At 48.5% G+C, this 11,365-nt stretch overlaps 1 non-coding gene across 1 annotated transcript; it reads right to left on the minus strand.

Annotated features, from left to right (window-relative positions):
- Window positions 1-393: 393 nt before the first annotated feature.
- Window positions 394-465, minus strand: Trnah-gug (transfer RNA histidin (anticodon GUG)). Its single transcript has one exon. It is a non-coding gene; the product is annotated as a tRNA-His (tRNA).
- Window positions 466-11,365: the final 10,900 nt, after the last annotated feature.

Here is an 11,365-nt window from a genome sequence, read left to right on the forward strand (position 1 = left end):
CTTGTCAAAAAGCACCCAACCCACTTGCCGTGACCAGGATTCGAACCTGGGTTGTTGCGGCCACAACGCAAAGTACTAACCACTATACGACCACGGATAGGCACAGCCTGTTGCTGTAGCCATAACGATCGCACTGCGTTTAATGCATACCATAATTACGTTTTCCACGTTTCATATGGGCTTGTCAAAAAGCACCCAACCCACTTGCCGTGACCAGGATTCGAACCGGGGTTGTTGCCGCCACAACGCAAAGTACTAACCACTATACGACCACGGCACCACGGATAGGCACAGCCTGTTGCTGTAGCCATAACGATCGCACTGCGTTTAATGCATACCATAATTACGTTTTCCACGTTTCATATGGGCTTGTCAAAAAGCACCCAACCCACTTGCCGTGACCAGGATTCGAACCTGGGTTGTTGCGGCCACAACGCAAAGTACTAACCACTATACGACCACGGCACCACGGATAGGCACAGCCTGTTGCTGTAGCCATAACGATCGCACTGCGTTTAATGCATAGCACAATTACGTTTTCCACGTTTCATATGGGCTTGTCAAAAAGCACCCAACCCACTTGCCGTGACCAGGATTCGAACCTGGGTTGTTGCGGCCACAACGCAAAGTACTAACCACTATACGACCACAGCTTTTTTTTTCTTTTAACCTTTATTTGACTTTACTTTTGTGATAAAAACCTACCGTATTTTCACGCGTATTAGCCGCGGCTTATGCGCAATTTTTTTTTTCGCGGACTATCTGCGGCTTATCCACGGGTGCGGCTTATCTGATGGCTATTTTTCCCTGGTATTTTCCCCATACCCCGGATTAAACGAAAGGGCCGACAGTGCCTCATGTTTTTTCAGAACAGGACCGCCCTGCCAGTGCACGAACAATACCGAACAGGGGCGAGTCCACATTCGAGTGGACTGACCTTCCGAATACATTCCCCCACGCAGCTTTATCAAAATGGGTGACAGTGATTAATGTCTCCTGGAACACCACTAATTCATCAATCCACCAAAAACATGCAACAAGGGCACAATCCGATCTTAGTAGAACACTAGAACTGGCCTCCTTTGTTATACATCATGCCGACACCGGATTGTGGACCACAGGGTTTATGGCCTTCCCCACGGTCTCGTTTGTCGGCAGGAAGGGTTCAATACACCTGACATCGGGAAAAAACATGGTCAGCTAAGCGTCAGTTCTCATTTGACCTGAGCAGCAGCATTCGTGGACACGGGCACGGCAGTTAGAGGTAAGGCATGGCTCCAACGCGGAGGCACAGCTATGACAGCGGCTTCAAACTAGAAGTCGTCGACGTCGCGGACCAATACGGGAACAGGGCAGCTGGCAGGGAGTACGCCGTCGACGAGCGTTGAGAGTCTCTATTGATTTTGTTTGTGCATCACTGGTTTAGCGCACAAAGCAGTCACGTCGTATTACCCGCGGCTTATCTGCGAGTGCGGCTTATCTACAAAAACATTTTCAAAATGTATCTAAAAACGAGTCCTGCGGCTTATCTGCGGTGCGGCTAATACGCGTGAAAATACGGGTACATAAGAACTGCGAGGCGTCTTCGCACTCGATGGTACCAGAACTATGGGGGTAGGTCCTGTTTGATGGTAACCTTAAAATTCCCGAGGTTTCCCCTTCCTGCGAAGTTAGGGGGGACTTCTTAAGCTTCTTGCTGTGCCTGCGATCTTCCTCCTCAGCAGCGTCCTGAGGGCATCGTCTTCTGTGCCGTCCTCTAAAGCGCAGACAGCGGTGTGTATCCAGGTTAGGCTGTTGATGAAGTTAATCCAGGGTGTCTTGGGATTGGACTCGCATTCCGCAAGCGTCATCCGCAAGCGCCAGAGGGCGTGGAGGCCTACGGTCAATAGAGCTGCCGGGGTGTTGTTGTCTTCCCATCCTTCGAAAACCAGGTATTTCAGTGAGGTCCAGTCAATGTTTACATCGAGGTCAGTGTAGAGTCTAAACTCCTCCCAAAAGTCCCTTGCCCCTTTGCAGTTCACGAAAACCTGGAGCAACGTTTCTTCTGCTGTGCACAGATCGCAGTTAAGGGACCACGGCACAAAGAACTTCTTTCGTTGCAGCCACACTCTTACAGGAAGAACCTCGCAGTGAAATTTGAAGAAAAAATATTTGCTACTGGTTGATACAGGAAGCTTTCAGAATCTTCGGATAACGTTTTTGGCCTCTTTAGGGACTGCTATCTGGCGGTATAGGTGGTACGGAAGAAGGTACTCGATTGTGTCCCAATAAAGCAGTTTCGTTTTCACTTTGCACAGGTAGTCCCAAGAGAATCTATCTTCAAAGAACTTGATGGCAGCTCCGACTTCTTTGCAGAAGGTTCCAGTTTGTTTCCTGGTCGTGTGGGCATCCACTCTCACAGTCCAACTTTGCAGGTAGTCCGCACTGAAGGTTTGCATGCAGGTTCTGAGGAACGCATCGTTTTCATCCCTGAATTAGATGAATCTCTGGATCTTCAGCTTGATGTCTAGGTTCACAAGCCCTAGGCCGCCCTTGTTTAGATCCCAGAACAGGTTCGTTCGCCGCATTCGTTCCATAGGAGAGTTCGAAATGAATGTTGCACAAAGTCTATGGAACCTGCCTACCGTTGCGCTGCTATACCTTGTGCACTGTGCTGTATATGGTAAAACAGGGTACAGGCAAGTGTTGCAGATGTACGCCTTGTTGGAGAGTGAGATGTGCCTGCCGTGCCATGGGCTGAGCGCTCCTCGAAGACCGTTCACCTTGGGTCTCCACAACTGTTCCGTAGGTTTGTGGGGAGAGTGGGCACCCCTGCCTAACTGATGAGACAATGTCTATAGGTTTGCTCAGATTGCCGTTTACTAGTAGCCTAGCGCTTTTGTCGGCGTAGCACACTTTCACACAGTTCCGCAGGTAGTCTCCCACACCCATTTTCTTCAGGACAGACCATATATATTGATGATTAACCCTATCAAAGGCCTGCCGGAGGTCAACCTGGAGGATACCAAGCGCTGCGGGAAGGATTTCCGCTGCTTCGCATACAGCTCGCATGATATGTTGGTTCCTTCCAATACTTCTGCTTTTGATGCCGTACACCTGGTGGTGTCCGATGACGCTTCGCAGACAGACTTCTATCCGGGTGGTAAGGACTTTTGCGAGGATCTTATAATCAGTGCTTAGTAGGCTGATAGGGCGATAGTCATTCACCGTAGCTGCTTCCCCGTCGTTAGCATTTTTCTTCGGAATAAGTACGGTAAAGGACTGGCGCATCGATGGTGGAAGTAGCTTGCGCTTTCTCATGTCGTCGTACACTATCTTCAGTATGAGTGACAGCGACGTTGCGAATTTCTTGAAGAAAAGAGATCCGATTCCGTCGGGTCCAGGAGACTTATTGGGACCCAGTCTCTTGATGACTTTCTCAATTTCCTCTAATGATATCTCCTCGTTCATTGACTTCGCTAGCTGTTCGTCCATTTTAGGCGAAGTATTTAAATTCCTTAGGAAGTCAGGACCTTCTTCAGCGCCTGTCGAAGCGAAGAGTTCACTGTACTTTGCATGGAACGCCTCTTCAAGCGCCTCTTGCGACTCTACTATCCTACCCGAGACGTTCGGGACCGAGATGGTATTGCCGTACGCTCTTTCTCGCTCCCCAATAAGAAATACTTTACTTGGCTGTTCGTCCCGGGAAATGGCCTTCAGCCTACTTCTGACTTGAGCGCCTTCACACCGCCTTTCCATAATATGAAGAATTTCTTTCTTCAGGTGGTCGTATATCTTCTATGTAGCACCACGGGCTACGGTTTTCTTCTGCTATGAGCAACACAGATCCCTCATCCACGTCTTGGTTTCTTCTCTTTCTTTATGTTTCTTCAGATGGCTATACTTCATAGCTGCATCCGTACTCAAGGAGTGCCGGAAGTAGAATCCCTATACGACCACGGCACCACGGATAGGCTGTTGCTGTAACCATAACGATAACACTCGTTTCCGGGTTGTGCGTCTGCCATGTGATATCGCAAAATATTTCTGGAGTTGAACCACACGAGTACAGTGGAAAGTCCACACCATACTTCTAAAGAGTTCTCTTTGTTTACTTGAGCTCCAGAAGCTGTCCAAACCAAGTCGACCTGCTCCGTTATTTTCTCTACCCTTCTCTTATCTTTCACCAAGAACGCAACGTCATATGCATACGCCACAACTTTAACTTCAACACCACCCAGCTGAAAGCCATTAACGTCATACTGACAGATTAGGTGTCTACACAGCGGCTCTGAGTACAAATCGAAAAGTAAAGGCAATAAAGGACAACCTTGCCGAACCGAAGCTCCAAGCGCATTCGGGGTGGTAATGAATCTATTCACCACAAGGCTCGTTGCAACTATCTTGTAGCACAGCTGGATGCGATTTACAAACCTATCTCCCATGTTGACATGACGCAGCAATGTGAACAGGTATGTATGGCAAGCTCTATCGAAAGCTTTCGATCGATCCAACTGTAGCATCGCCGCGTGCTCACCCTCATATCTGCACAAGTCCAACACCGTACGAACTAGATCCATATTGGTTTGTATTCTTCTATTCTTGATGGCACGCGTTTGATGTTCCCCTACTAGATGTGGCAACACAAATTACAGACGTGCAGCAAGTTCTTTAGCTTAAATTTTGTACTCAACATTGCACAGGGTAATAGGCCTACAGTCAGTCACTTTCGTAGTGGACCCCTCAGCCATTTTCTTCGGGATTAATACAGTGTGCGACCTCCGAAAACTAAGAGAAAAAATGCCCTTTTCCTCCGCTTCTCCATAAACATTCAATTCAATTCAATTCTTTATTTTTCCAAACAAGTTGGTGGGGAGGTCAGGCAAAAAGCTGCTAGTGCGCAGCTTGACGCGGCCCGACCCCTGTGTACATTTGGCAGCGCGGCACACATCGTTCATGCAAAATGCATGATGCCCAACATCCATCTGTTAACGATGTAACAAAAGATAATACACATATATACATACAAAAAAACGAAAAGAAGAAATTCCACTCAAGCGGTACTTAAGCAAAGGTGTAGCACAACTCTTTTCAAAAGCATACAACCTCCTATAACAATTGAGAACAAGAATACATGTGAGCCTGAATAGTCGAAACTTTATTGTATATATATGTATATATATTGTAGATATATGTATGTATAATGCTCGTAATGAACGTAACGGGAGAGAATCAATGTTAATATTGTTCTGTACACAAGAATTTATATGTCGGGGCAGCTTGTATGCGAGAGACTGTAAACCAAAATTAGCACGTGCTCGCGAGGTGAAATATTGTTCGCCCTGGCTCAAAGTACGTCTGGTCGATCTTATGGTTAAATGAGCGAGTCCTAAGAAAGTGTAATTATTTTGTTTCACTGATATAATATATGTGGCTAGTAAGCGGTAATCATAAATGTGCATTATTTTAAGAATGTTAAACCTCCGGAAAAGAGTTTTAGACTCTGGAATTCCACGTTCTATGTGGACACAGAGTAGACATGGGCACGTTGAAAAAAAAAAGAAAAGAGCAAAAGATGGAACGTATATAGGTACCCAGATGTATTCGTGTTCATATTTCTAGTTATGTCAGCTGAGTCCGCAAAAAACTTACATCCTTCAGTCGATGCATCGCCATTGCTTGCAAGTTCAAAGTCGGAGTACACTTAATCGGCGTGGTCATCTAGTAACAAACCTTTAAACAACATGACATGAATATCTGTTCTATCAAGCTTTTTAATGAATGTGCCAAATCAAAGCTTGAATCTCTTGCACAGTCTGCAGGCTCAATAACTATCATTGTTATAGTTAATAATGATAGTTATTACCTACATGAGCATCAAGCGCCATATGTACTGAATGGTGCCATCCTTGTGCTCTGTACTGGTCTGCTTGCGGTTGTTTTTGGGCATAACCTGCGGGTCAAGAAAAAGCGAAAAAACAAAACGTCCACTATAAGTACAAAATGAAAGCTGTCAACGCTAGTGTGTTGTTCGCATTTACCTGTCCTCTACCGACACCGCTGTCCGCTGCCACCTTTCGGGCAGATTTTGCGAAGGGTCTGCTTGTTTTTCTTAGTCTTCGATGGTCCAGGTCTAAGAAAAGCAGTCGTAGGTGAGGATTATTAAGGCCATAGGTAAAAGCTTCACCTCAGGAGCAGGAACGAAAACGTGCTAATTACTTTTAAATTCCAGTTGCAAACGCTGTCAAAAACTCACCTTTATTGTCCTTCTTGCTCTTTTGTAGAAAGTCACCATTAGTGAACTGTTTGTTGTGCAGCTCTCTGTGCGTCGAAGGTTTCCTTCAGTTTTCAACTTCATGATCCAAGTCATTCACAGTGCAGCGTTTCTCCTGATTTTACCAAAGCTTACACCTGTTTCAGTGCAATTAGTTGTGCATCCGAACACGCAACAAAACCGAAGAATGTTACATGAAGCATGAGCGTCGACAGCTCATCCAAAAACAAAAGTGCGAAAATTTATAAAGCTCGTAGAAACACATACAACTGCATGCAGCTGCCTCGCCTTATCCACACTAACAGCGCGCCTGCAGTTCCTCCTATAGTTCGATCTCGCGGCGAATACAAAGTTGATAATGTATGGATTTGTGTCTTGGACTCTCTTGGAAAAGATGAATTGCCCCATGTGTTCGGATACCGATTCTATCATTGGTGTGTTTTATAAAAATAACAGCAAAATTGTAAAACACTGAAGTTTTCCTTTAATTGTTACAAGCTTTCATGCAGTGAACTGCATGAAATGATGAAATGCAGTGGACTGCATGAAAGCTTGTAACCATTAAAGGAGAGTTCAGTGTTTTATATTTTTGTTGCTACTTTTGCCAAGTCGACCTTGGCCCAACCCTCTACATTACTCAACTCCCTATTGGAAAAAAATTCTGAAAGACATCAGGCTAATGCTCCTGATGTCTTATGGGACCCACCAGGTCCATCAGGTCCAGCAGGCCATCATGCCCAGCAGACCCACAAGTCCCATTATAGCCATGAACATACTCAACAACCAACGAAAATAAGGTCCACCATTTGGGTTGGAAATTCTATCTCGTTGAATGATGTAAATGGAGGCAGTTTGTTTCCTATGAAGCCTAAAGGGGCTCATGACATTGCGCAGAGAATAAAATTGTCACGAAATTTCCCTACGGATGCTAGAGACACCAAAACAACAAGGCTGCAAGCTTTGCAATTCTTACTGCAAAATGGAAGATTTTTTGTCCCATATGCTCATTTGATGTGGTACGTCATTACATACACATGGGTACATAGATTGAAAAAACTGTGTACATTTGGCTTGTTACATTTCAAATAGCACCTATAGCAGTCAGTGCCGTGTATTCCTTTTATCGTGACTTTTGTCAAGTGCTCCTCTTAGAAAAAAACTCACACAGTGTGTCTGTCTTTCACACTGTGTCTGTCCCCTCCTATATACTGTGAGACAGACCTGCGTCCAAGATGTGAGACAGAAATGCGTCCATCGCCATCGTCGTGTTCTTCTTCTTCCCACGCTCTCCCTGGATGATACGCCTGCTCCATTCGCTCCGTGCACAATAAATAGTTTCTTACACAGAAACACTAACCGTTCTCTTCCTCACAATACTTTCTCTTTTTAGCGTAGCGCTTCACAAAGATGGGGATAAACGGAAGTTTATCCCCGAAAGCCGGACGCTATATCGCTATATAAGAGGAGTGTTCGAGTCAAACCGGGACTCTCTCTTTCCTGAGTGTGCAAATGGCTCGCGCTACTTCTTTTCCGTCATTTTCAACGCGACAGGCCTCAGCGTTCACCACGTGGTGGTCAAGAGTTTGTGCAACGTGGAAGACACGTGCTGGACAAGATGGCCGACAACGACGTGAGCGCGCACATCGAACAGTGAATTGTCATGAAGTTTCTCATGAATGAAGGCATAAGGTCATCTGAAATTCACAGAAGACTTCAGGCTAGGTGTGGCCACAATACACTTAGCCACAGCGAAGCATTTGAGTGGTGCAAACGGTGGTTCAGAGACGGCTGTACATCGACGCAGGGTGATCCCGGCCGTGGCGGCTCAGAGCCTAGTGTCAGAGTTCCTGAGAGCATCCAACTTGTGAAGCGCCTGATCCCCAGGGACCGAAGGATAACATGTCTCGTACTGACTCGAAAGACGAACCTTTGTGTGCGAACGTTGAACACTATCATTCATGGACACCTCCAGTTTCGGAAAGTTAGTGCCCGTTCGGTCCCGAGACAGCTCTCCGTGTTTGACCCGCACTGAAGACTGGAAATCTCCCAAGAGCTAAGGTACCGTTTCGACACTGAAAGACAACCGTTCCTTGATCGGATCATCATGTGCGATGAAACGTCGGTGCACCATTTCACTCCTGAGCCTAAACGCGCATCAAAACAGTGCAAGCATCCGGGCTCGCAAGCTCCCAAGAAGTTCCGAAGCACCCCTGCCCGTCTGTGGGTAAGCTCATGGCCACGTTTTTTTGGGACAAGGCTGGTGTTGTTCACATTGATTTTCTGCTGTATATTACTGCGAGGTTCTCAGGAATGTGCATAAGGCGCTGAAGCAAAAGCGGCCGGGCCTCATCACCAAAGGAGTCCTCCTCCATCAGGACAATGCACGCCCGCCTACCGCGTTTCTCACGACACGCACCTTACAGGAACGTGGCTGGGAGTTGCTGCCACATCCCCCTTACAGTCCAAACCTCGTCCCCAGCAATTTCCATCTCTTTGGGCCACTGATGGCGTTCCATGGGGGCCGCCACTTCAGCTACGACGACGAGGTCAAGAATGCGGTCCGATCATTAATTACAAGTAGCGGTATCATCAAAAGTTTCTGATGGACCATTCGACATTTTTTCAATAGGGCTGTGTGTTTCATAGGTCAGCGAATGAAGACGAAATTAAAAAGATTGCAGATGATAATCTCGATCTTTCATCCTATCCCACTGATCATCCACTCTATAGTAATAAGAATTAAGGGGCATTGTTCCACTTCAAGGATGAGATGGGGGTGGGATTGTGGCGCGGGAATGGACTGACAACCGTACCCGGTGACTGGTGGGGAACAACTGGTTTATTCGCGCTCTGCGCGCTCATGTTCAAACTGAGCTGCCATCATCCGATGGCACTAGTGCTGCTACAGGCCTCCCCCTAGACCCTGGTGGTAACCAGGGGAGAATGCCAGGAAACGTTGCGCCGAGGGACGGAGCGTCGGCGTCGAGGGCCTCCATGGGGGAAGAGAAGGTCGGGGACATGCACAGGGGCGACAAGTGTCTCAATATGAGCGGGCTTGACCCTGTCGAGGGAGATGGTTTCGCGGCGGCTATTAAGGCAGGCTGTTACGGTCTTTCGCTGCGGGCCAGTATCTTGTAAGGACCAGCATATGCAGGGGTCAGGGGTGGCTTTGCATGATCCACCCGGACGAAGGCGTGAGAGGCATTGGCCAAATCTGGATGCACGAAAATCTTCCTATGTGAGGACTGACGAGGTAGGGCAGGTTTGACAGGAAATGCCGAGGGAGCCGCCTTGCGAAGTCATCACGGGGGGGGGGGCTTCGGGCTGGAATTGAGGAAGTCACCAGGCAAGCGCAAAGGGGAGCCGAAGACTAACTCAGCCGAGCTACACTTGAGATCCTGTTTCAGCGCAGAGCGTAGGCCGAGGAGCACCCATGGCAAATGGCATGGCAACCCAGTTAGTTGGCTCAGGTTGGGAACAGAGGGCGGCTTTTAGCTGGCGATGCAGCCGCTCCACCATCCCGTTCGCAGCGAGGTGGTAGGCCGTCGTCATCATATGCTTAGCTCCGATAGCTTTGAGAAGAGACGTGAAGGAGCGGTATGTGAACTGGCGTCCCCCGTCGGGGGACACAATGTCAGGGCAGCCGAAACGGGCGACCCAACCGAGTAGAAACGCGCAGCCGACCGTATCCGCCGTCGCGTCTGGGATGGGTACAGCCTCTGCGCAGCGCGTAAAGCGGTCCACGCAGGTGAAGAGATACCGGCAGCCAAGTGAAGAGGGAAGTGGGCCAACCAGGTCCAAATGAACGTGACAGAACTGGCCTTGGGCGAGGGGAACGCTTCGAGTGGCGTCTGGATGTGGAGTTCAAGTTTGGTCCGCTGGCAAGCAAGACAAGAGCGGGTCCAGCTGCGGATGTCCTTGTTTATATTTGGCCGGACATAACGGGTTGCAATGGTCTTCTCTGTAGCGCACGCCGGTGTGGGCGAGGCTGTGGTACTTGCTGAAGATCCAGCGGCGTAGCGGCTCGGGGACGAAGGGGCGAGGATGCGCAGTGGACACGTCGCAGAAAAGAGGGTCGACGCACCCATGGAGGTGTACCTTTTGCAGGACAAGGGAGGATTCGCCAGCGAGGTAATCTGGCACTGGTACTCTGACTAGCGGGATATCCGAGCAGTTGCTTCATCCAGTGCAGCAGCTGTGAAGGCTTACGGTCACCAAGGTCTTCTTCAGAAAGTAGCTGCTGAAACCGGGCACGTTCGGAAACTTCCAGGCGATCCAAAATGGCGCTCTTAAGAACGTCGTAGGCCTCAGTAAGCGAGACTGTGGCGAGGACATCATCCAGCTCGGCCGCAATTTCCGGAGGAAGGCCTGCAAGGACGTGGAAGTACGAGGGGCGTTCAAGTCAAACCGGGACTTTTCATTTTTCGCGAAAGTAAAATGAACTTACAGGCGAGAAATTAGTTTTATCTTTCAACGTAATCTCCAGCTCCACTAATACACTTGTCCCAGCGTTTCACGAGGGCTTGGATGCCAGCAGTGTAGAAATCCTTACCAGCGCGTAGCAGCCATGATCGGACCGCATTCTTGATCGTCGCAGCTGAAATGGCGGTCTCCAAAGAACGCCTTCAGTGGCCCGAAGACATGGAAATTGCTGGGGGCAAGGTCTGGACTGTAAGGGGGATGTGGCAGCAACTCCCAGTCAAGTACCTGTAGGGTGCGTGTCGTGAGATGCGCGGTATGCGGGCGTGCATTGTCCTGTAGGAGGAGGACTCCTTTGGTGAGGAGGCCCGGCTTTCCGAAACTGGAGGTGTTCATGAATGATAGTTTTCAACGTTCCCACAGAAAGGTCCGTCTTTCGAGCCAGTTCGAGACATGTTATCCGTCAGTCCTTGAGGATCAGGCGCTCCACAAGTTGGATGTTCTCAGGAACTCTGACACTGGGCTCTGAGCCGGCCCAGCCGGGATCGTCCTGCACTGATGTACGGCCGCCTGGGAACCGTTTGCACCACTCAAACACTTTGCTGCGGCTAAGTGTATCGTGGCCATACTGAGCTTGAAGTCTTCCATGAATTTCAGATGACTTTACGTCTTCACTCACGCGAAATTTTATGA

Source organism: Ornithodoros turicata, chromosome 1 (genome assembly GCF_037126465.1).
Source record: "Ornithodoros turicata isolate Travis chromosome 1, ASM3712646v1, whole genome shotgun sequence".
NCBI lineage: Eukaryota > Metazoa > Arthropoda > Arachnida > Ixodida > Argasidae > Ornithodoros > Ornithodoros turicata.